Source organism: Dendrobates tinctorius, unplaced genomic scaffold (genome assembly GCF_039654945.1).
Source record: "Dendrobates tinctorius isolate UK_male_01 unplaced genomic scaffold, ASM3965494v1 ptg000132l, whole genome shotgun sequence".
NCBI lineage: Eukaryota > Metazoa > Chordata > Amphibia > Anura > Dendrobatidae > Dendrobates > Dendrobates tinctorius.
This window is the reverse complement of record NW_027361800.1, coordinates 4,681,386-4,703,993: the sequence shown is the minus strand read 5'-3', so window position 1 is coordinate 4,703,993 and position 22,608 is coordinate 4,681,386. Positions and strand designations below refer to the sequence as shown.

The window sequence follows — 22,608 nt, the reverse complement described above, 5'->3', positions numbered from 1 at the left end:
GAGGTTTAGCCCAATCAAATGGAATAGCAGTAATTTGTTTTTTTTAAAGACGTTCGTAGTTACAAAGATATTGACTATGTAAAAGTCTTTAATATTTTGTCAGATATGTATGTTTCACTACTTCCATGCTCTTCACCTTCTTTTTTACTTCTCCCACACTTTCTCCTTCATCATCCTCAGCAGCATCTTTTTCATCAACTTCTTCTTCACCTTATTCATCTTCTTCTTCTTCACCTTCTTCCTATTTTTTTTTTTTTTTTAACATTCTTCATATTCTTATTCGACTATTATTCTTCTTCATATTCTACTTCTTCATCTTCTTCCTATTCTTCTTCTTCTTCATCATATTCTTATTTGTGTCAGGCATTCCTGTAGTTGTAATCTATAAAAGTTTGAAGATTACACCTTCCGTTCAGCCTGTCACAAAAGACTTACAACAGGATTTGTCCGCGTTCAGTTTGGCCTGAAGCAGCAGGCCTTTTCCAGGGGCACCACGAGGAGGAACGGACTCACCCCCATACACTGCTTAGTCTTCTTCTGCTTATAAATTAGATAATGTCATTTGCTCAGATTTTTAGTCTTATGCTTAATGTTCTTCTGCTTTTGGTTTTTATGCTTCTTGTTCTTCTGTCTCTTGTTGTTCTGCATCTTGGTGGTTGTCTTCATGTTCTTTGTCCTCTTGGTCATCTTCTTCAGGGTCATCTTTTAGGTATTCTTCTGTGTCGTCTTCAGGGTCGTCGTCTTCAGGGTCACTGTCAGGGAGATCCAGAGTGAGAATCAAAACCCATTTCCACAAGCTTGAACTTGGAAAAGTAGCAGAAGGTACAAGAAGGCTGAGGAACTGCCGAGAACCAGCTGACAAAACTAAAGGAACACAAAGAGCGCAATAGGGTCTTATCCGGGTTAATGCTGGAAAAGTAATTTAGATTATACTCACCCTTTTTAGGAGAGGTTCAAGCATGTAGGATCAGTAATCTGCTTGCTGCACGTCCAAAGGTCAGCTCTGTGACCGCTTACACATCAGATTTTGGAATAAATTCTCGGACTTTTGTGCGCTGCCAGATAAATTCACCAATCCAATATTTAGGAGAAAGATTAATTCATTTATTTCCCAAGGGAAATAAATGAATTAATCTTTCTCCTAAATATTGGATTGGTGAATTTATCTGGCAGCGCACAAAAGTCCGAGAATTTATTCCAAAATCTGATGAGAACCAGCTGACGGTACTGGAACCCGGATGGGTAGCAGAAGGAACAATAGCAAATGGAACTAGCGAGGACCAGCTGACGGTGCTGGAACCCGGAGGGGCAGCAGAAGGAACAAGAGCCAATGGCACAACTGTGGACCAGCTGACGGTGCTGGAACACGGCTACTAAGCAGGAGGTACCTGTGCTACAAAGCACTACCAAGGACCAGCAGACGTTGCTGGAACTCGAATACCAAGAAGGAGGCACCTAGGCCAAAGGCTCTGCCGAGAACCAGCTGACAGTGCTGGAACCCGGATGGGTAGCAGAAGGAACAATAGCAAATGGAACTAGCGAGGACCAACTGATGGTGCTGGAACCCGGAGGGGCAGCAGAAGGAACAAGAGCCAATGGCACAACTGTGGACCAGCTGACGGTGCTGGAACACGGTTACTAAGCAGGCGGTACCTGTGCTACAAAGCACTACCAAGGACCAGCAGACGTTGCTGGAACTCGGATACCAAGAAGGAGGCACCTAGGCCAAAGGCACTGCTGAGAACCAGCTGATGATGCTGGAACCCGGATGGGTAGCAGAAAGGTACCCATGAAAAAAACAAAGTTGCAAGGCCGTGAGCCGGCCGCAGTTACCGAAACCCACAGTCCTACAGGGAGTGCTTGTCCTATTGGCACTACGGAACCAGCCTTTATTATCAGAACCCGCAGCCCACATAGGAAGCACCGAAACTGCAGGCACCATAGACTTGGCTAACCCGACTGCAACACGACAGGACAACGTATTGGTGGCAAAGTGACGTTGACACTACCCAGAAACAGCAGGCGTGCTGGAACCAGGCTGGGCAGGAGGGAGTGCCTGTGCCAAAGACACTTCCAAGAACCAGCTGACAGTGCTGGAACCCGGATGGGTAGCATTAGCTACAAGAGTCAATGGAACTACCGAGAACCAGCTGACTGTGCTGGAACCCAGAGTGGCAGCAGAAGCAACAACAGCCAATGGCACAACCGTGGAACAGCTGACGGTGCTGGAACACAGTTACTAAGCAGGAGGTACCTGTGCTACAAAGCACTACCAAGGACCAGCAGACGTTGCTGGAACTCGGATACCAAGAAGGAGGCACCTAGGCCAAAGGCTCTGCCGAGAACAAGCTGACGGTGCTGGAACCCGGATGGGTAGCAGAAGGTACCCATAATCAACAAAGTTGCAAGGCCACGAGCAGGACGCAGTTACTGAAACCCACAGTCCAACAGGGGGTGCTTGTCCTATTGGCACTACGGAACCAGCCTTTATTACCAGAACCCGCAGCCCACATAGGAAGCACCGAAACTGCAGGCACCATAGACTCGGCTAACCCGACCGCAATACGACAGGACAACGTATTGGTGGCAAAGTGACGTTGACACTACCCGGAAAAAGCAGGCTCGCTGGAACCAGGCTGGGCAGGAGGGAGTACCCGTGCCAAAGACACTTCTGAGCAGCAACTGGCGATGTTGGAGCCCAGGATCAATCAAGGAGCAGGCTGAGGCCTACTTGAAGCAAGTTTTAGATCGGTTGTACACTACAACTGATTGTAACTGTGCTCCACTTAAGCCTCTGGCTCTACTGTCTCTAGTATTTCCCCTGGCCTCCAACCCCGCAAATTGCTGCTCTGAAGTGGCGTTTGCACAATCCACACTTGTTCCTGGCTTACAGGGGCTCTGTCACGTCAGTGGATCCCCTGATGTGTGTCCGGCAAGGTCTCCTGCTCTGTCCACATTCCCACTACTAGTAATGGGAATGTGGACAGAGCAGGAGACATTGCCGGACACACATCAGGGGATCCACTGACATGACATAGCCCCTGTAACCCAGGAACAAGTGTGGATTGTGCAGACGCCACTTCAGAGCAGCAACTGGTGGGGTTGGAGGCCAGGGGAAATACTAGAGACAGTAGAGCCAGAGGCCTAAGTGGAGCACAGTTACAATCAGGAGCAAGAGAAAGAGAAAAAAGTGATCCAGCTGGAGACGGAGGCGGCTGCAATTTACAAAGCTTTATTGGACAACTTAAAAATATGTTGGTTCTGTAAAAATTTCTTATAGCAAACACCAAGCACACCAGTGAGGAGGATCAACGCGTTTCAACTAAAAAATAGTCTTAGTCATGATCTACCTGCTAATACATTGAGAAACTATATATAGAGTGCACATGACATTGATTGGACAGACAATTAAAAATGCATATTGTGGGGATGTGGCTCGCTTAGGTGCAGCGGGAGACAAATGTGAGACAGGTTCTTCCACAGTGCTTGCAGTTTATTCACGGCATAAACGCACAAGGCAACGTAACAGCAAACAAATAGCCATTTAGCTCAGGCAAAATAACACAATGTCCGTAGTTGTAGACTCAGAGCAGGAGTCTCAGCACACATGGGAGGTTTAGTCCTCCCCACACACAACTCCTTGGTTCAGGAGCAGGCCACATTATAAGGCTGTAGCCACACCCACGTTCCCAGCAGCTGACTGGTCACCTGACTGTGACCTCACCACAGGTCCTTCAAACAAAAACAATAACAATATCTGTTATGCTTTACTTCTGCCTTACATTATAGAGACAAGCCATTTATGAGACACATATCTCCCATCGATTACACGACCCTTAGCCCTGCCACAATATACAAAAAAAAAAAATTAAAAAAATATATATATTTCTTGGTCAAGAATCATCATGGATAACAGTGAATTAGGATAAAACATTTCCTTATAAGATACTGCATAAACAGTATTCAGTATAATTTTATTAAATCTTGTCTGGCATTGAGACCACGGGGAATACGGGTGTCAAGCATAAACATCCAGTATGTTTCACGGTTAAATAATTTCTGTTGTAAATTACCTCCTCTAGGAGGTTTGTAAACCTTTTCGATTCCACAAAATCTAAAACTACTTAAATTGCCTTTGTGCACATTGTAAAAGTGTCTTGACACAGCTGAGGCGGAGAGAGCTTGAGAATTTACAGCGTCTGATAAATGTCTCCTGATCCGCACCTTCAGCGGACAAGTAGTGCAGCCGACATACTGAACTTTGCATGCAGTACATTCTATAAGATACACCACATTCTCAGTGTTGTAATCATGTATGTCAAATTGCTTTTGATTGTATGAGGACAAAAATGTGTTTGTTTTATAAACATAATTGCATGTTTTGCAACGGTTAGCTCCACATCTAAAGAATCCTGTGGTGTCCAGCCAAGTAGCTCTATTAGTGTCCCGAGGAGAGCTGAGGAATAAGCTTGGAGACAGGATCGAACCCAGGGTAGGAGCTCGTTTTGCTACAAACTTGATGTTAATATTTGTTTCAATCTGTCATCTTGTTTTAGCATTGGTAAATGTTTTTTAATGATATCTACAATTTGTCCATATTGCAAGCTATAAGGAGTACTAAATACATTATTATTATAGTTCTTTTTATTTTCATGTGAATTATTCTGAATAAATCTACCTTTTTTGGTTGTTAATAAATTTTTACGATCTGTCTGTAGAATTCTTTCACGTGCATTATCTAAATTCCATTTAGGATATCCTCTTTGTGAAAGTCGCTCACAAGTTTTTTCTGTTTCTGCCAAAAATGCATCATTTTCAGAACAATTGCGTCTTATCCTAATAAGCTCACCATATGGAATATTTTTTAAAACATGTTTCGGATGGCAAGAATTGGCCCTAAGAATAGAATTACTTGAAGTTGGCTTTCTATAGGGAGTGATCTCAACGGCATGCTTAGATACATTACCTCTGAGATTCAGATCCAAAAAATTAGTATTTTTTTTCTGAAAAGAATAAGTAAATTTCAGATGATATTCATTGTCATTGATATGATCTACGAATTTTTCAGCCTCCTTTTGTGTGCCTCTCCATATTAAGATCAGATCGTCTATGTAACGACCGTACCAAACAATATGTTTGCATATATCATTACTATCGTCATAAATATGACTTTCTTCCCATTTGAGCATAACAATGTTGGCTAAGGAAGGCGAAAATTTCGCGCCCATACTGACGCCTTTCAGCTGTTTGAAAAATCTATTATCAAAACTAAAATAATTATGGTTTAGCAAAAAATCCACAGCAGATATCAGAAAATTTTTTATGTCATTACTGTAGGTAGAATATGTGTCCAGATAATATGTCAAACTAGATAATGCCACAGAGTGATGGATTGATGGATATAAACTCACTACATCGCATGTTAACCATGCATATTCCTCCTTCCAATGGAATTGATCAAAAACTGCAGTTACATATTTGGAATCACGTATGTAGCTAGGTGTGCTTTGCACCAAAGGTTGCAGGTAATGGTCCACCCAAGATCCCAATCTTTCCCCTAAGGAACCAATACCTGCAACTATTGGTCTCATAGGGGGAGGGAATACATTTTTGTGAATTTTAGGAAATGAATGATAGATTGGAGTGACAGGATGATCATTTTTCAAAAATTCGGCCAATCTGTCATCCAAAACATTCATATGAACACCTTCCAGCAACAAATTATGAAGCAATGAATTATACTCATCAGTAGGATTAGAACTTAGTTCAAGATAGGTCTCCTTATTTTCCAAATCTAACAAATTCAGTTTTTTGTACAATCCAGCATCTAAAAGCACTATGGTGCCACCTTTGTCTGACTGCCTTACTATGAGATCCTGATTATTATGCAAGTCTTTAAGTGCTTTTTTCTCCCTTTTAGTTAAATTATAATATTTATTTTTAGATTCCATATTAAATTTATTAAGGTCAACTAATTCCTGTTCAATTAAATCCTGAAATTGGTCTAAGACCGCTGGTCTGGATTTTAATGGATAAAAAAGTGGATTGCTGACAGAAAAAGAATCATTGAGTGAAATGGGACCCACACATGATTCCCTTTCTAATGATTTTAAGCTAAGAAGTGCTTTCTGTTCCTGAAACATACGAATATCATCAGTAATAGGAGAATCAAGATTATCTGTACAGGTAACATGTTTAGCAACATCATCTGTGAGAAAATGACATTTCACTGTCAGATTACGTGCAAATTTATTCAGATCAAGTAAAGTCTTAAATAAATCAAAGTCAGTTGTGGGAGAAAAACTTAGACCCTTGCTGAGTACCGCAATCTGTTCTTCTGAGATCACGTAGCTTGACAGATTCCAGACTGGAGCCTCTAATAACGGCGATTCTTGTGCCGAATGGAATATCTTCCTCCCCCTGTGTTTACGGCCCGCACGTTTCCTGCGTTTTTTTAAATCGCTCCACTGGTACTAGGAATGTTGGAAGCTGACCTCTGATCCACAGAATGTATACTGCTCGTTGAACCCATGGAAGAGTCTGAAAGTTCATCAGTAGTAGAAAAAAAAGAAATGTCCGAATAATCTTAATCTTTAAAGCTCACTTTTCCTTTGGCAGAATCCCGTCTCTGTGCTTGTTTTTTTAAAATAGAATGTGGTCTAGTATTTCAATTATAAACTTTATTAGCAATGTAGTCCTCTGTATCTCGTTTAAATTTTGATTTCTTAATGTCCATGATATGATTTTCCAACTTAGTAATATTGGTTTTCAATCTGTCATTGTAAAAGTTAAAATCTTTAGAACTGGTGTGCCCCTCCAAAGAGCATTGCAAACTCTTTATATCCTGTTTGACAGAATTCATTTCCATGTCCTCATATTTTATTATTAAAGAGATGAGCTTGAGGGAACATTGACTCAAAATGGAGTACCATTCCTTTTCAAAATCCTCATTGAAAATTCTTGTAGGTACTTTTTTTAATCGTAGTCCTCTAGGGATCATACTTTTGGACTCGTATGTTTTCAAAGTAGTCAGATCCCACCAGGTTTTCATCTCTTTGACCATTTTTTTCTCCAATTGTAGCATTAAAGTTCTCAACTCATTAGTTTCAGTTATCAAATCAGGTGTTTCATTGCTGAACACTGAGGCTACCTTAGGCTGGTTTCACATTTGCGTTAAAACAACGCTGCGCCCTGCGTCGTTAAGCCCCGCCCTGAGCCGGCTCCCTGCCCGCCCCATCCGGGATCACCGCCTACTTTCGCATTTGCACGCATGCGATCGGCGCACCCTATCTTTAGCATAGGGTGCACAGATCATGCGCTGCCAGTGTGAAAGTAGCGTGCTGCGCACTTTTGATGGTGCGCCGTGCGCGCCGAAATGCAACATGCTGCATTTCGGCGCGCACGGCGCACCGTCAAAAGTGCGCAGCACGCTACTTTCACACTGGCAGCGCATGATCTGCGCACCCTATGCTAAAGATAGGGTGCGCCGATCGCATGCGTGCAAATGCGAAAGTAGGCGGTGATCCCGGATGGGGCGGGCAGGGAGCTGGCTCAGGGCAGGGCTTAACGACGCAGGGCGCAGCGTTGTTTTAACGCAAATGTGAAACCAGCCTTAGTGAGCCTTGTTGTATGGTCATCAATATCTATAAAGTTCTTATGTAGAGGATCCATGATTGGAAACAGGAGAAAAAATTGTTTTAATAGAGAAAAGCTCTTAGGAGGTAGGTGTTATAAATGCTATATAGTGAACAAGTTGTCCTTATTGCATTTAAAAGGAATTATAGACCTGGTAATAGCACAACTGAAAAGCTCACAATGAATAAGTTGAAAAAGAAAAAAAAAAAAGTTGTAGTCAGCTTACCCGTCTGCAAAGCAATCCCCAAGCCTGCCAACGCCCAGCACGGACTGTGGTGAGCATCCACATGAATTAGGAGCAAGAGAAAGAGAAAAAAAGTGATCCAGCTGGAGACGGAGGCGGATCCACTGACATGACAGAGCCCCTGTAACCCAGGAACAAGTGTGGATTGTGCAGACGCCACTTCAGAGCAGCAACTGGTGGGGTTGGAGGCCAGGGGAAATACTAGAGACAGTAGAGCCAGAGGCCTAAGTGGAGCACAGTTACAATCAGTTGTAGTGTACAACCGATCTAAAACTTGCTCCAAGTAGGCCTCAGCCTGCTCCTTGATTGATTCTGGGCTCCAACATCGCCAGTTGGAGCCAGAGGCCTAAGTGGAGCATGGTTAAAAATCAGTAGTAGTGTGACTGTGTAGGCAGCAGGAGACTTTATCATCCACACAGCAGGGGAGCAGCTGGCGTAACTGAACCCCACTGACACAGGAGCGAGTGTTTCTATCTGTGGGGACGGCACTTCCAAGCTACAACTGGCTGTGTTGGAGCCCAGGATCAATGCTCCGAGCAGGCTGAGGCCTACTTGGAGCAAGTAGAAAATAAGATGTTGCGTGATTTTGGAGGAAGCAGGAGACTTTGCCATCCGCACAGCAGGGGAACAGCTGGTGTTACTGAACCCCACTGACACCGGAGCAAGTGTTTCTATCTGTGGGGACGGCACTTCCAAGCTACAACTGGCTGTGTTGGAGCCCAGGATGAAGCATGCAGCAGGCGGAAGCCAACTTGCAGCTGGTTTTATAGAGGTTGTAGACTACAACTGATTGTAACCGTGCTCCACTTAGGCCGCTGTCTCCACTGTCTCTAGTATTTCCCCTGGCCTCCAACCCCGCCAGTTACAGCTCTGAAGTGGCGTCAGCACAATCCACACTTGTTCCTGTGTTACTGGGGCTCAGCCCCGTCAGTTGATCCCCTAATGTGTGTTCAGCAAGGTCTCCTGCTCTGTCCTCATTTACACTACTAGTAATGGGAATGTGGACAGAGCAGGAGATCTTGCCGGACACACATCAGGGGATCAACTGACGTGACTGAGCCCAAGTAACACAGGAACAAGTGTGGATTGTGCAGACACTTCAGAGCTGTGACAGGCGGGGTTGGAGGCCAGGGTAAATACTAGAGACAGTGGAGCCAGAGGCCTAAGTGGAGCACGGTTAAAAATCAGTAGGAGTTTGAATGTGGATGGAGCAGGAGACTTTACCGTCCACACAGCAGGGGAGCAGCTGGCGTTACTGAACCCCACTAACACAGGAGCTAGTGTGTTTTTCTCTGTGCAGACGACACATCTGAGCGACAACTGGCTGTGTTGAAGCCCAGGGATTATAGTTCAGGTGGTAGAAACATGAACACAACAGGAGACCTGGATACAGTTGCCAACCAATTTAGTCGGGAAGAGGACCGGCAAATTCTGGAGAGATCCAGGCCTTGTTCATTTTCAGAAAAGTAAGCCGGTCGACGTTATCGGAAGATAGTTGCGTGCGACGGTCTGTTAGTACACCACCTGCGTCACTAAAGATGCGTTCCGATAATACACTGGCAGCAGGGCAAGCCAGCACCTCCAATGCATACTGGCTAAGCTCTGGCCATGTATCCAGCTTAGATACCCAAAACTTGAAGGGGGAAGAGCCATCTGGGAGTACACTGACAGGGCAAGACATGTAGTCTGTCACCATCTGACGGAAATGTTGCCTCCTGCTGACTGGAGCCGTCTGTGATGGTGTAGACAATTGTGGCGGACACACAAAACTTTGCCACATTTGGGCCATAGTGGTCTTGCCTTGTGCTGAGGCGCTGCCTCTGCTGCCTCTTTGTGCCGAGTTTCCTCCACTGCCTCCACGCACAGAGCTGCTTTGTAAAGCACTAGCACCACTGCTAGCTGGGTGACAGCTGGGTGACAGTTAGAAGGTGGGGTAGAGGGAAGAGCACCAGGGAGGCTAGTCCTGATCTGGCACACCCCAATAAGTTTGCTAAGTTGGCAGATGAGGGGAGTGTTAATGCAGGAGTAGCACTGCTGCAGCAAGGCATGTCCTCTGAAAGCCGGAGGAGTGTCTGCTCCAGTAAGGGGGGAAATAGGAGAGCAGGGCAGGCCAGACAGGTTCTGGTAGTGGGAGACTCAATTATTAGGGGAACAGATAGGGCAATCTGTCACAAAGACAGGGATCGTCGAACGGTGTGCTGCCTACCTGGCGCTCGAGTCCGACACATCGCTGATCGGGTTGACAGATTACTGGGAGGGGCTGGTGAGGATCCAGCGGTCATGGGGCACATTGGCACAAATGACAAAGTTAGAGGTAGGTGGAAGGTCCTTAAAGATGATTTCAGGGAATTAGGCTGTAAGCTTAAAGCAAGGACCTCCAAGGTGGTATTTTCGGAAATACTTCCTGTACCACGTGCCACACCAGAGAGGCAACGGGAGATTAGGGAGGTTAATAAGTGTCTCAGGAATTGGTGTAGGAAGGAGGGGTTTGGGTTCCTGCAGAACTGGGCCGACTTCTCAGTTGGCTACAGGTTCTACGCTAGGGACGGGCTGCACCTCAATGTGGAGGGTGCAGCTGTGCTGGGGGAGAAAATGGCTAGAAGGTTGGAGGAGTGTTTAAACTAGGGACGGGGGGGTATTCCTTTTATAGGAGGGGAAGACAATGCCGATAGAGACCTGGGTGCAAATAATGACATTGGGGGTGGGGGTGGCATGGGGGTGGGGTTAGAACAGTTAATAATTTAAGAAAGAATAGAGGTACAGAGAGATGCACACTAATGCCAGAAGCCTCGCCAACAAAATGGAGGAATTCAAGTTAATGTTGGAACATAATTATGACATGGTGGGGATATCTGAGACATGGCTGGATGAGAGCCACGACTGGGCGGTTAATTTACAGGGCTATAGTCTGTTCAGAAATGACCGAACAAATAAGCGAGTGGGAGGTGTGTGTTTATATGTAAAATCATCCTTATAACCCATCCTTCATGATATATATGAATCTAATGAAAATGTAGAGTCCCTGTGGGTAGAGATAAGGGGAGGGGGGAAAAATAATAAATTACTGATAGGGGTTTGTTATAAGTCTCCAAAAATAATGGAAGCAACAGAGAATATCCTCATAAAGCAAATAGATGAAGCTGCGACTCAAGGAGAAGTCATTACTATGGGGGACTTCAACTACCCCGAAATACATTGGGGAACCGAAACCTGCAGTTCCAGCAAAGGTAATAGGTTTTTGACAACTATGAGAGACAATTACCTTTCACAACTGGTTCAGGACCCAACAAGAGGGGGGGCACTGCTAGACCTAATATTAACCAACAGGCCAGACCGCATATCAAATGTAAGGGTTGAGGGTCACTTGGGTAATAGTGATCACAAATTAATAAGTTTTCATGTATCCTTTAATAAGATGTGTAGTAGAGGGGCTACAAGGACACTAAACTTCAGGAAGGCAAATTTCCAACGGATGAGAGATGATCTTGGTGCAATTAACTGGGACGATATCCTGAGACATAAAAATACACAAAGAAAATGGGAGACGTTTATTAGCATCCTGAATAGGACCTGTGCACAATATATACCGTATGGGAATAAACATGCGAGAAATAGGAGGAAACCACTATGGCTAAATAGAGCTGTAAGGGGCACAATAAGAGATAAAAATAAAGCATTTAGAGAATTAAAGCAAGTAGGTAGTGATGAGGCATTAAATAAATACAGAAAATTAAATAAATTCTGTAAAAAGCAAATCAAAACAGCAAAGATTGAGACAGAGAGACTCATTGCCAGAGAAAGTAAAAATAATCCCAAAATATTCTTTAACTACATAAATAGTAAGAAAGTAAAAAATGATAGTGTTGGCCCCCTTAAAAATAGTCTGGGTGAAATGATCAGGGATAAAAATTCTCCGTTAAATGTCACCTGCTTAACTCAGCAGGAAGTACGGCGGCGTCTAAAAATCACTAAAATTGACAAATCCCCGGGCCCGGATGGGATACACCCCCGAGTACTGCAGGAATTAAGCACAGTCCTAATAGATAGACCATTATTTTTAATCTTTAAAGATTCCATAATAACAGGGTCTGTACCACAGGACTGGCATATAGCAAATGTGGTGCCAATATTCAAAAAGGGGACAAAAACTGAACTTGGAAATTATAGGCCAGTAAGTTTAACCTCAACTGTGGGTAAAATCCTGGAGGGTTTTCTAAGACATACTATACTGGAGTATCTGGAGAAGAATAACCTTATGACCCAATATCAACATGGGTTTACAAGGGACCGTTCCTGTCAGACTAATCTGATAAGCTTTTATGAAGAGGTACGTTCCGGACTGGACCAAGGGAATGTAGTTGACGTGGTGTACATGGACTTTTCAAAAGCTTTTGATACGGTGCCACACAAAAGGTTGATACATAAAATGAGAACAATGGGGATAGGGGAAAATATGTGTAGGTGGGTTAAGAGCTGGCTCAGGGATAGGAAACAAAGGGTGGTTATTAATGGAGCACACTCGGACTGGGTTACGGTTAGCAGTGGGGTACCACAGGGGTCAGTTTTGGGCCCGCTTCTTTTTAACATATTTATTAATGACCTTGTAGGGGGCATAGAGAGTAGAATTTCAATATTTGCAGATGACACTAAACTCTGCAGGGTAATCAATACAGAGGAGGACAATTTTATATTACAGGAGGATTTATGTAAACTAGAAGCTTGGGCTGATAAATGGCAAATGAGCTTTAATGGGGATAAATGTAAGGTCATGCACTTGGGTGGAACAAACAAGATGTATAATTATGTGCTTAATTGTAAAACACTGGGCAAAACAGTCACTGAAAAAGACCTGGGTGTATGGGTGGACGACAAACTCACATTTAGCGGCCAGTGTCAGGCAGCTGCTGCAAAGGCAAATAAAATAATGGGATGCATTAAAAGAGGCATAGATGCTCATGAGGAGAACATAATTTTACCTCTATATAAGTCACTAGTGGGACCACACTTAGAATACTGTGTACAGTTCTGGTCTCCGGTGTATAAGAAAGACGTAGCTGAAGTGGAGCGGGTGCAGAGAAGAGAGACCAAGGTTATTAGGGAACTAGGGGGTCTGCAATACCAAGACAGGTTATTACATTTGGGGTTATTTAGTTTGGAGAATCGAAGGCTTAGGGGTGATCTTATTACAATGTATAAATATATGCGGGGACAGTACAAAGACCTTTCTAATGATCTTTTTACTCTTAGACCTGTGACGGGGACAAGGGGGCATCCTCTATGTCTGGAGGAAAGAAGGTTTAAGCATACTCACAGACGCGGATTCTTTACTGTAAGAGCAGTGAGACTGTGAGACTATGGAACTCTCTGCCATATGATGTTGTAATGAGCAATTCCCTACTAAAATTTAAGAAGGGACTGGATGCCTTTCTTGAAAAGTATAATATTACAGGGTATATACACTAGTTTCCTTAATATTGCGTTGATCCAGGGAGCTAGTCTGATTGCCGTATGTGGAGTCGGGAAGGAATTTTTTTCCCCAATGTGAAGCTTACTGTTTGCCACATGGGGTTTTTTTGCCTTCCTCTGGATCAACATGTTAAGGCAAGTTAAGATAGGATATGGGTTGAACTAGATGGACTTAAAGTCTCCCTTCAACCTTAATAACTATGTTACTATGTTACTGCTGTTGGGTGGAATGGAAAACATGATGGACTGCACCAGTGTGTCTTGGTACTCCCGCAGTTTACGCTCCCGGTTCAACGTTGGTATGAGGCTTTGTAAGTTGTCCCGGTGGCGAGGATCTAGGAGGGTGTACACCCAATAATCAGCCGTGTAGAGAATGTGGGCGATGCGGCGGTCGTTTCTCAGGCACTGCAGCATGAAATCAACCATGTGCTGCAGACTCCCAACTGCCAAAGAACCGCTGTCCCCTGCTTGAGGTGTGATCTCTGCCTGCTCTGCATCACCCCACCCTCGCTGTACATACTGACTAGAGCATTGTGTACCTCCCTCCTCTGGAGAGATGTCTTCCTCCTCCTCATCCTCCTCACAAAGTGTTCCCTGCCTAAGCCTTTGTGAGTAACCACATAGCGCAGACTGTCCAGAAGCAGATGGCATTTGGGACTCCTCATCCTCCACCTCTTTCAAAACCTCATCCCTTAGTGCTTGCAGTGTTTTTTGAAGCAGGCAGATAAGGGGGACAGTCATGCTGACTAGTGCATCATCTGCACTCGCCATCCGCGTGGAATCGAAGGCACGCAAAACGAGGCAGATGTCCTTCATAGAGGCCCACTCAGTGGTGCTGAAGTGTGACCGGCGTACAGTGCAACTTGTTTGCGCCTGATGCAGCTGGTACTCCATGACTGCTGCCTGCTGCTCACACAACCGCTCCAACATATGTAACGTTGAATTCCACGTGGTGGGTAGGTCACATATGATGCGATGTTCCGGAAGGCGTAATCGGCGCTGCAGAGCAGCAAGGCGCGATCTTGCCGTGCTGGAACGCCGCAAGTGAGCGCACTCTATGCGGACCTTGTGCAGCAGTGCATCAAGATCCGGATAGTCCCTCAGAAAGCTCTGCACGACCAAGTTCAGCACATGTGCCAGACATGGGATGTGAGTGAGGTTGCCTAGGCCAAGAGCTGCCACCAGATTTCGGCCATTGTCACACACTACCAAGCCCGGCTGGAGATTCGCTGGCACAAACCACACGTCGTTCTCCTGCTTGATGGCATTCCAGAGCTCCTGCGCTGTGTGGCTTCGATTCCCCAAAGAAATTAAGTTGAGTACGGCCTGTTGATGTTTGGCCACGGCTGTGCTCATATCGGTCGTAACAGTCTCCTGCTGCGCTGTTTCTGAGGAACTTGAGTAGGAGGAGTCTATGTGTTCAGACTGGATTCCTGCAATCCGTGGAGTTGGCAGAACACGTACAGCGCCACTCTCCAGATCTGTACCAGGCTCCACAACATTAACCCAATGGGCAGTGAGGGAAAGGTATCGTCCCTGTCCATGGTTACTGGTCCACGCATCGGTGGTCAGGTGGACCTTGCTACTAACGGCGTTTAGTAGCGCATGTTTTAATTTTTCCCTCCACATGTTTCTGCAGGGCAGGGACGGCTCGCCTGCTGAAATAAAAGCGGCTGGGCACGGTGTATTGTGGGACTGCCAATGCCATGAAGTCCCGGAAGGTGTCAGTCTCCACCAGCCTGAATGACAGCGTTTCAAGTGCCAGTAGTTTGGCAATGCCAGCATTCAGAGCCTGTGCTCGGGGATGGTTTGCCGAGTATGGCCGCCTTTTATCCCATGCCTGTGCTACCGATGGCTGTCGAGTGGCCTGGGAGTGTGAGGATGACTGGGAACGTGGTGCTGTGGGTGGAATGTCACAGGGCCTCCGGACAACAGTGCCAGAGGTTCTTCCTTGGCAATCCTGTGAGGAAGCCGAACCAGCTGTTTTTGAGCTGGAGGAAGAGGCCCCAACACGAGCTGAAGAGGTGGTAGGTGGTGCTGTACATTGGCCTACGTCTTCAGTTTTTCTGTGTAACTCCACCTCGTGCTTGGTCCGCACATGTTTCCACATATTAGTGGTATTGAGGTTGCTGACATTTTTCCCTCTTTTGACTCTCTGATGACACAGCTTGCATTTGTCTTCTGCAACTGTGTCAAAAAAGGACCACGCACTGCAAGTCTTGGGAGCGCCCGTTTTGCCTTTTGAAAGAGGAATGCTTCTAACGGGTGCCGAAGTGGAGGCTACAGGCAACCGAGTCTGCCCCCTCCCTCTCCCTCCTGTTTTGGCCATTCGGGGAATCTCTTCCTCAGAGCTGCTCCCACCACCTTCCTGTTCCTCACGCCATGATGGGTCAAGGACCTAATCATCTACACTCCCCTCTTCAAACACCTGCTTCTCCTGGGTTGTCTCGCCAGCACCGTACGCACCAGAAAGTGGCACCTGTGTCTCGTCATCATCTGATGCGTACTGAGGTGTGCTGACCATGGGCACTGGCCCACCCGCCTCTTCAGATTCAGAGGGACAAAGAAGTTGCGCATCACTGCATACTCCCTCTTCTTCACATTCTGGAATGCTGCTTGGCTGGCCCCCTCTTTCCAAGCCAACAGATTCAGAGAACAGAAGTAGAGACTGTGATGGCTCCTGTCCAGGGCTCTCTGACTGCCTGGGCACTTTGGTAGGTGGTGAAGAGACAGATGGTTGCTCTTCGGTGCTCTGTCCCAGAGAGAATGTGGAAGTCATTGAAGTCGATGCGTTAGCTGCCATCCATCCGACAACGGCTTCAATTTGTTCCTCCCGCAGCAGTGGGGTACAGCGAGGTCCTACAAAGCTGCGCATAAAGGACCGTTGCCTGCTAAAACTGGGGGCTGCTGACTCACTGGTGCCCGCTGCAGGCACAGAATCCCCACGTCCTCTCCCTGCAGAATCCCCACATCCTCTCCCTGCTGAAACTCCATGCCCACGCCCACGTGCCTTACTCCCTGCCTTCTTCATCTTGCTAGACTGATAAAGATAGGCAGAAAAGTACAAAGGGGGGGCTTAGTGTGCTTATTCCTGAACAGCTGGTTACAGGTAGAAGAAACACTAATTTTATGAAGTGTGTGTGTGGACTACACTCTAATAGGACATAATGTGGCCTACACAACTTTCAAATGTAGTGTTTGGTGAACTTTATTGGGTTTTTTTTGTGAAAAAAAACTAAAAGGATGTGACTAAAGATTTGAAAGTGATAGTATCACCATCTTTTTGGAGCTATTACAATGCAGGCAGGTAACCTACAATGCAAAAGATGAGGCTCCAAAAAAATTGGGTAATACTAATCTGGCTGCAGATGGAAGTGCACAAGCCAGAAAAAAGGCTCCTCTATCTACTCCTATATAGTGTTTGCCGCCAACCAATGTAGATGGATACGGATGGATGCTCACTAATAGAAGAAAAAATGAGCTGCAATAAAAGAAAAATATGTGTGAGGCAGTGACGCACGCTGAGCGGCCTACAACCAGACGTAGCTGCAGGACACACTATTCAGCGTGAGCTGCACTCACACACAGTCAGAGACCTCTCAGACAGCTGTGAACAGTGCAGCTAAGTGGGCACTAGCACTGAAAGGCTGCAGAAAGGCTCCGCTGTCTACTTCTAGAGTGTTTGCAACCACCATATATGGATACGGATGGATGCACACTAATATGAGAAAAAATGAGCTGCAATAAAAGAAGAATATGTGTGAGGCAGTGACACGCTGAGCGGCCTACAACCAGACGTAGCTGCAGGACACACTACTCAGCGTGAGCTGCACTCACACACAGTCAAAAACCTCTTAGACAGCCGTGAACAGTGCAGCTAAGTGGGCACTAGCACTGAAAGGTTGCAGAAAGGCTCCGCTGTCTACTATTAGTGTTTGCAACCAACATATATGCATACGGATGGAAGCACACTAGATAGAATTTTTGAAAAATAAGCAGCTCAAAAAGAAAAATATGTATGAGGCAGCAGTGAGGCACGCTAGGTGGCCTACAACCAGACGTGGCTGCAGGACCCACTCCACAGCGTGAGCTGCACTCACACAGCCCTTGCAGACAGCTGTGAACACTGCTGCTAGGGAAAAAAAAGCTACAGTGGTGGTTTATGTAGCCTGGTTAAAGCACAATATGTTTGGTAGAATCGCTATTTCTAACTGTCCCTCACAGTCTTCAACAGCAGCCTGTCCCTAACTGAATTCACAGCAGTGACCAGAAATGGCGGCGGTGGCTTTTATAGTGCATCATGACATTTCAGCAGCCAATCACAGCCATGCCAATAGTTAACATGCCTACATGCCTAACAGGATGTGCCCACACTTCTGAGGATTCCCATTGGCTGAATCAAAGCGAGCGGGCTCATAGCATTATGGGAACTTCCGATTCCGGTATCCGATATGAAAAAAGTATCGGAAGTCAGTATTGGAATTCCGATACAGCTAATATCGGCCGATACCCGATACTTGCGGTATCGGAATGCTCAACACTAACAGTTACATTTCCTCTTTGTGGAGAATATCAAGCCTATAACATTTGTTTATGGTGTTCTTTTCAAAGGCAGGATTCCTGCTCCAAAGGTCGTACCTGGTTCCCTTTTTAAAGCTCTATAGTTTAGTGGACACTCCTAGACATAAACTAGAGGTAGTCATTCTACTGCACTTCACTGCAAAATGGCACAAAAATGTTTCTGAGGGTGGGGTGTAACAATACTAACTAAAGATTTAAGTTTGTTGTCTAATTTTGTATTCAAGCTATGCCACTGGCAGGATCAGCGTTAGATGCAGGCAGACTAGGCATTTGCCAAGAGCCCGAGCCCTTGCTCCCCCAGGGGCCCCCAGCCAGTGGGTTAAAGCTCCATCTACCATGATTTCCCCCCCTACCTCTGAGGCAGTGGGCGCGATGGTGTACCTTCATTGTGTGTCATACTGTTCTGGGCAGTGAAGCTGATGAGACGTGCTGAAGAGACAGAAGCAGCGTGGGAATGGAGAGGTAATATATATATATATATATATATAATATATATATCAGTGAGTATGTGGTGCCCCAGGGATGTGGAACTGTATTATACTCTACTGGGTTGCTGTATTACATATACTCTATAGGATGGCTTCATTATACTCTGTGGGGGGGGACTGCATTATACTATATGGAGTCTGTATTATACTATATGGTGGCTTTATTATTCTCTATTAAGGAGCAGTGCACTATATTACATGTACTATATGGTAACTGCTTTATACTGTAACGAGGACTATGGGGAGTGCATTATACTATATATACTATATGGTAGCTGCATTATACTATATTGAGGACTTTGGGGAGTGCATTATACTATATGTACTATGTGGTACCTGCATTATACTGTACTGAGGACTATGGGGAATGCATTATACTATGGGTAGCGCATTGCACTATATGGAGGACTATGGGGGTGTATTATACAATATGGAGGACTATTGGGAGCGCATTATACTACAGAGAGGTTATCGGCTGTGAAGCATACAATATGAAGGACTTTTGGGTGCATTTTACTATGTGGAGGACTATGGAGTAAATGATACTATACAAGCAAAATGCTGCCTATTCATCGAGTGATTGGATTGTTTATGCTGAAACAAAAATCATTGTTCTCAACAGCACATGAAACTGTATGGGGACAGATTGATCTACTAGTGTTTGTTCTGTCCCCATCATTTTTCCTCAGCCTGTGTAAAGAGGCCCGAAAACAATTGTTGAAAGATTTCAATATTGTCAATCACGCTCGTTTAGCGGCCTGAACTCAGCGCATCTAAATGCAACCAAAATATTTCTGTGTGATGGTGCAATATGTGAGCATTTGGTTCCCCGATTTAAACTTTTGTCTGGGGACCCACTTTGTCTAAAATTGGCCCTAGCCACTGGCTAGCTTCTTCCAAAAGCACCTGTGCAAAAGTTGTGTTTGGTGTTGCAGCTCTGCTCTATTGAACTGAATGGAGTTGATCTGCAATACCACACATAAACTGGAGACAGTGATGGCATTTTTGTGGAAGAAGACAACCATGTTTTTTAACCATGGACAACGCCTTTAAAGAATAGTTCTTCATTATTCAGTATGGAGGCCACACCATGGCCTTAAAAATTCTGTTGATTCATAGCACTGCAGCTTTATGCATCCAAACACATGAGACTAAAGTCTGATGATGCCAAATAAGGGGTGAAACATGTCAGCTGGACATTTGAAGTGAGTGCATAGGTTTTATATCCAGTGTGGTGTCCATAACTTAAGAAACAGACTGCTTTCGACCTCATCAATTGAGAAATGAGATGTGCCATGTACAGTGGGTTCAGAAAGTATTCAGACCCCTTTAATATTTTCACTCTTTGTTTCATTATGTCATGATCCAGTGTTGGATCTGGCAGTATTAAAAGCACAAAGTGAACTTTTTTTACTTTGGTTGAGTTCAAAGGTGTTTTGACTGTCCCCGGTGGTGGTTAGCGGTATCGCACCTTAGGTTTAGGTTAATGTTCACTTAATTAGGGATCAGGTGTGACTCCCTATAAAGGTGTGCTTAGGGGGTTCACTCACCGCTGGTGATATTTCTTTCTGAGTTGTTGGAGAGCCTGGTGGAAGGATGGAGCGGGATAGGAGTCCTGCGCAGTCAGCCATAGAGGATGAGTGCCAGCTAATGGTGTCTGCAGGAAGGACTGGCATGGCTTGGTGGAGTCGCAGTTTATGGTGTCGGCGGGAAGTGCGGGCATGGCTTAGAGGAGTGGCGACTAGGAAGAGAGTTGCACTCAGCATGTTCGACTTGGTTGCTGAGAACTGGACTCGAGCATGCTTGGATTCTTGGCAGAGGCTGGACTCATCTTGGGACTCTGTGTACTGGACTGCTGCAAGTGGTGATGGACTCTGCTCCCAGGCTGCACGATGGTGACGGATCCAGTTATGTGATGGATCAGGGTGGAGGAGAAGATGCACATAGGTGGTGGGCTCTGTTGCTAGGAGCGCACGCAACAGAGCAAAGATAAGTGGTGTTTCCCCTATATTGTCTCTTTCCTCATGTGTTATTAGTGCAGTGGTGGGATTAGTCTCCGCACCGACCCATTCCCTAGTGAGGGTTTAGGGTCAGGGCGAGCAAGGGCGTTAAGGTACGCGTGCGGCGACAGGTGCGGAGACTGTTTAGGGAATGTGAGGAGTGTAGGGACACTGGCTCAGGGGAGTGCAGGAGGTCTCCATTTCCCCATTCCCTATCGCAGGGCCCACCATTGTTAAAGTTACCCAGGTTTCCCCCTTATTATTTAAATGCGCCTTACTGGAGGCGGTGTTTCCAGATATATGTATGCATGGCGTGTAATACCTAAATCCGCCAGGTGGAGGCGGCGTATCCACCTGCACGCTTTATTATTTAAATTCGCCCCACTGGAGGCGGTGTATCCAGGGTCACGTGTGTTATGGGTTCGCCTTGCGACATCATCTGCGTCCTGACACACGTGACCATGACACATTACAGCCATTTGATAAATTCAAAAAGTTCATTTTTTTTCTAATTAATGTACACTCTGCACCCCATCTTGACTGAAAAAAACAGAAATGTAGAAATTTTTCAAATTTATTAAAAACTGAAATATCACATGGCCATACCCTTTCAGACCCTTTGCTCAGACACTCATATTTAAGACACATGCTGTCCATTTCCTTGTGAACCTCCTTGAGATGGTTCTACTCCTTCATTGGAGTCCAGCTGAGTTTAATTAAACTGATAGGACTTGACTTTTAAATGCACACACCTGTCTATATAAGACCTCACAGCTCACAGTGCATGTCAGACCAAATGAGAATCATGAAGTCAAAGGAACTGGCTGAGGAGCTCAGAGACAGAATTGTGGCAAGGCACAGATCTGACCAAGGTTACAAAATTTCTGCAGTACTCAAGGTTCATAAGAGCACATTGGCATCCATAGTCCTTAAATGGAAGAAGTTTGGGACCACCAGAAGTCTTCCTAGGTCTGGCCATCCAGCCAAACTGAGCAATCGTGGGAGAAGAGCCTTGGTGAGAGAGGTAAAGAAGAACCCCAAGATCACTGTGGCTGAGCTCCACAGATGCAGTAGGGAGACGGGAGAAAGTTCCACAAAGTCAACTAGCACTGCAGCCCTCCACCAGTCAGGCCTTTTTGTCAGAATGGCCCGACGGAAGCTTCTCCTCAGTGCCAGACATATGAAAGCTTGCATAGTGTTTGCTAAAAAAAACTCATGAAGGACTCCCAGACTATGAGAAATAAGATTCTCTGGTCTGAAGAGATGAAGATAGAACTTTTTGGTTATAATTCCAAGCGGTATGTGTGGAGTAAACCAGGTACTGCTCACCACTCATCACCTGCCCAATACAATCCCAACAGTGAAACATGGTGGTGGCAGCATCATGCTGTGGGGGTGTTTTTCAGCTGCAGGGACAGGACGACTGGTTTCAATGGAAGGAAACAAGAATGCGAGCAAGTATAGAGATATCCTGGATGAAAACCTGTTCCAAAGTGCTCTGGACCTCTTACTTGGCCAAAGGTTCACCTTCCAACAAGACAATGACCCTAAGCACACAGCTAAAATAAGGAGTGGCTTCAGAACAACTCTGTGACCATTCTTGACTGGTCCAGCCAGAGCCCTGTTCTAAACCCAATTGCGCATTTCTGGAGAGACCTGAAAATGGATGTCCACCAACATTCAACATCCAACCTGACAGAACCGCAAGGAAGAATAGCAGAGGATCCCCAAATCCAGGTGTGAAAAACTTTGCATCATTCCCAAGACGACTCATGGCTGTACTAGGTCAAAAGGGTGCTTCTACGCAATACTGAGCAAAGGGTCTGAATACTTACGATGATGTGATATTTCAGTTATTCTTTTTTAATAAATTTGCAAAAATGTCTACATTTCTGTTTTTTTCAGTCAAGATGGGGTGCAGAGTGTACATTAATGAGAAAAAATTACCTTCTTTGAATTTACCAAATGGCTGAAATGAAACAAAGAGTGAAAAATTTAAAGGGGTCTGAATACTTTCGGGACCCACTGTATGTAGTTTAAACAGAAAACTATTAAAGGGAATGTGTCACCCCCCAGTAGGTATGTGACCTATTAATATGGGCATGCAGGCAATAGAAATGTTACACTAATCCTACCTGTTATACCACTTATTAATGTTCTTGAAGCTCAGAAATGTTATATTCTGTCTTTATGC

The 22,608-nt window shown here is 45.2% G+C and overlaps 1 long non-coding RNA gene across 1 annotated transcript in view; it reads right to left on the bottom strand.

The window, feature by feature from the left end:
- The window catches only part of LOC141048051 (uncharacterized), a 63,869-nt gene that overhangs the window by 24,785 nt on the left and 16,476 nt on the right, over positions 1–22,608 (bottom strand). The window lies entirely within an intron of this gene.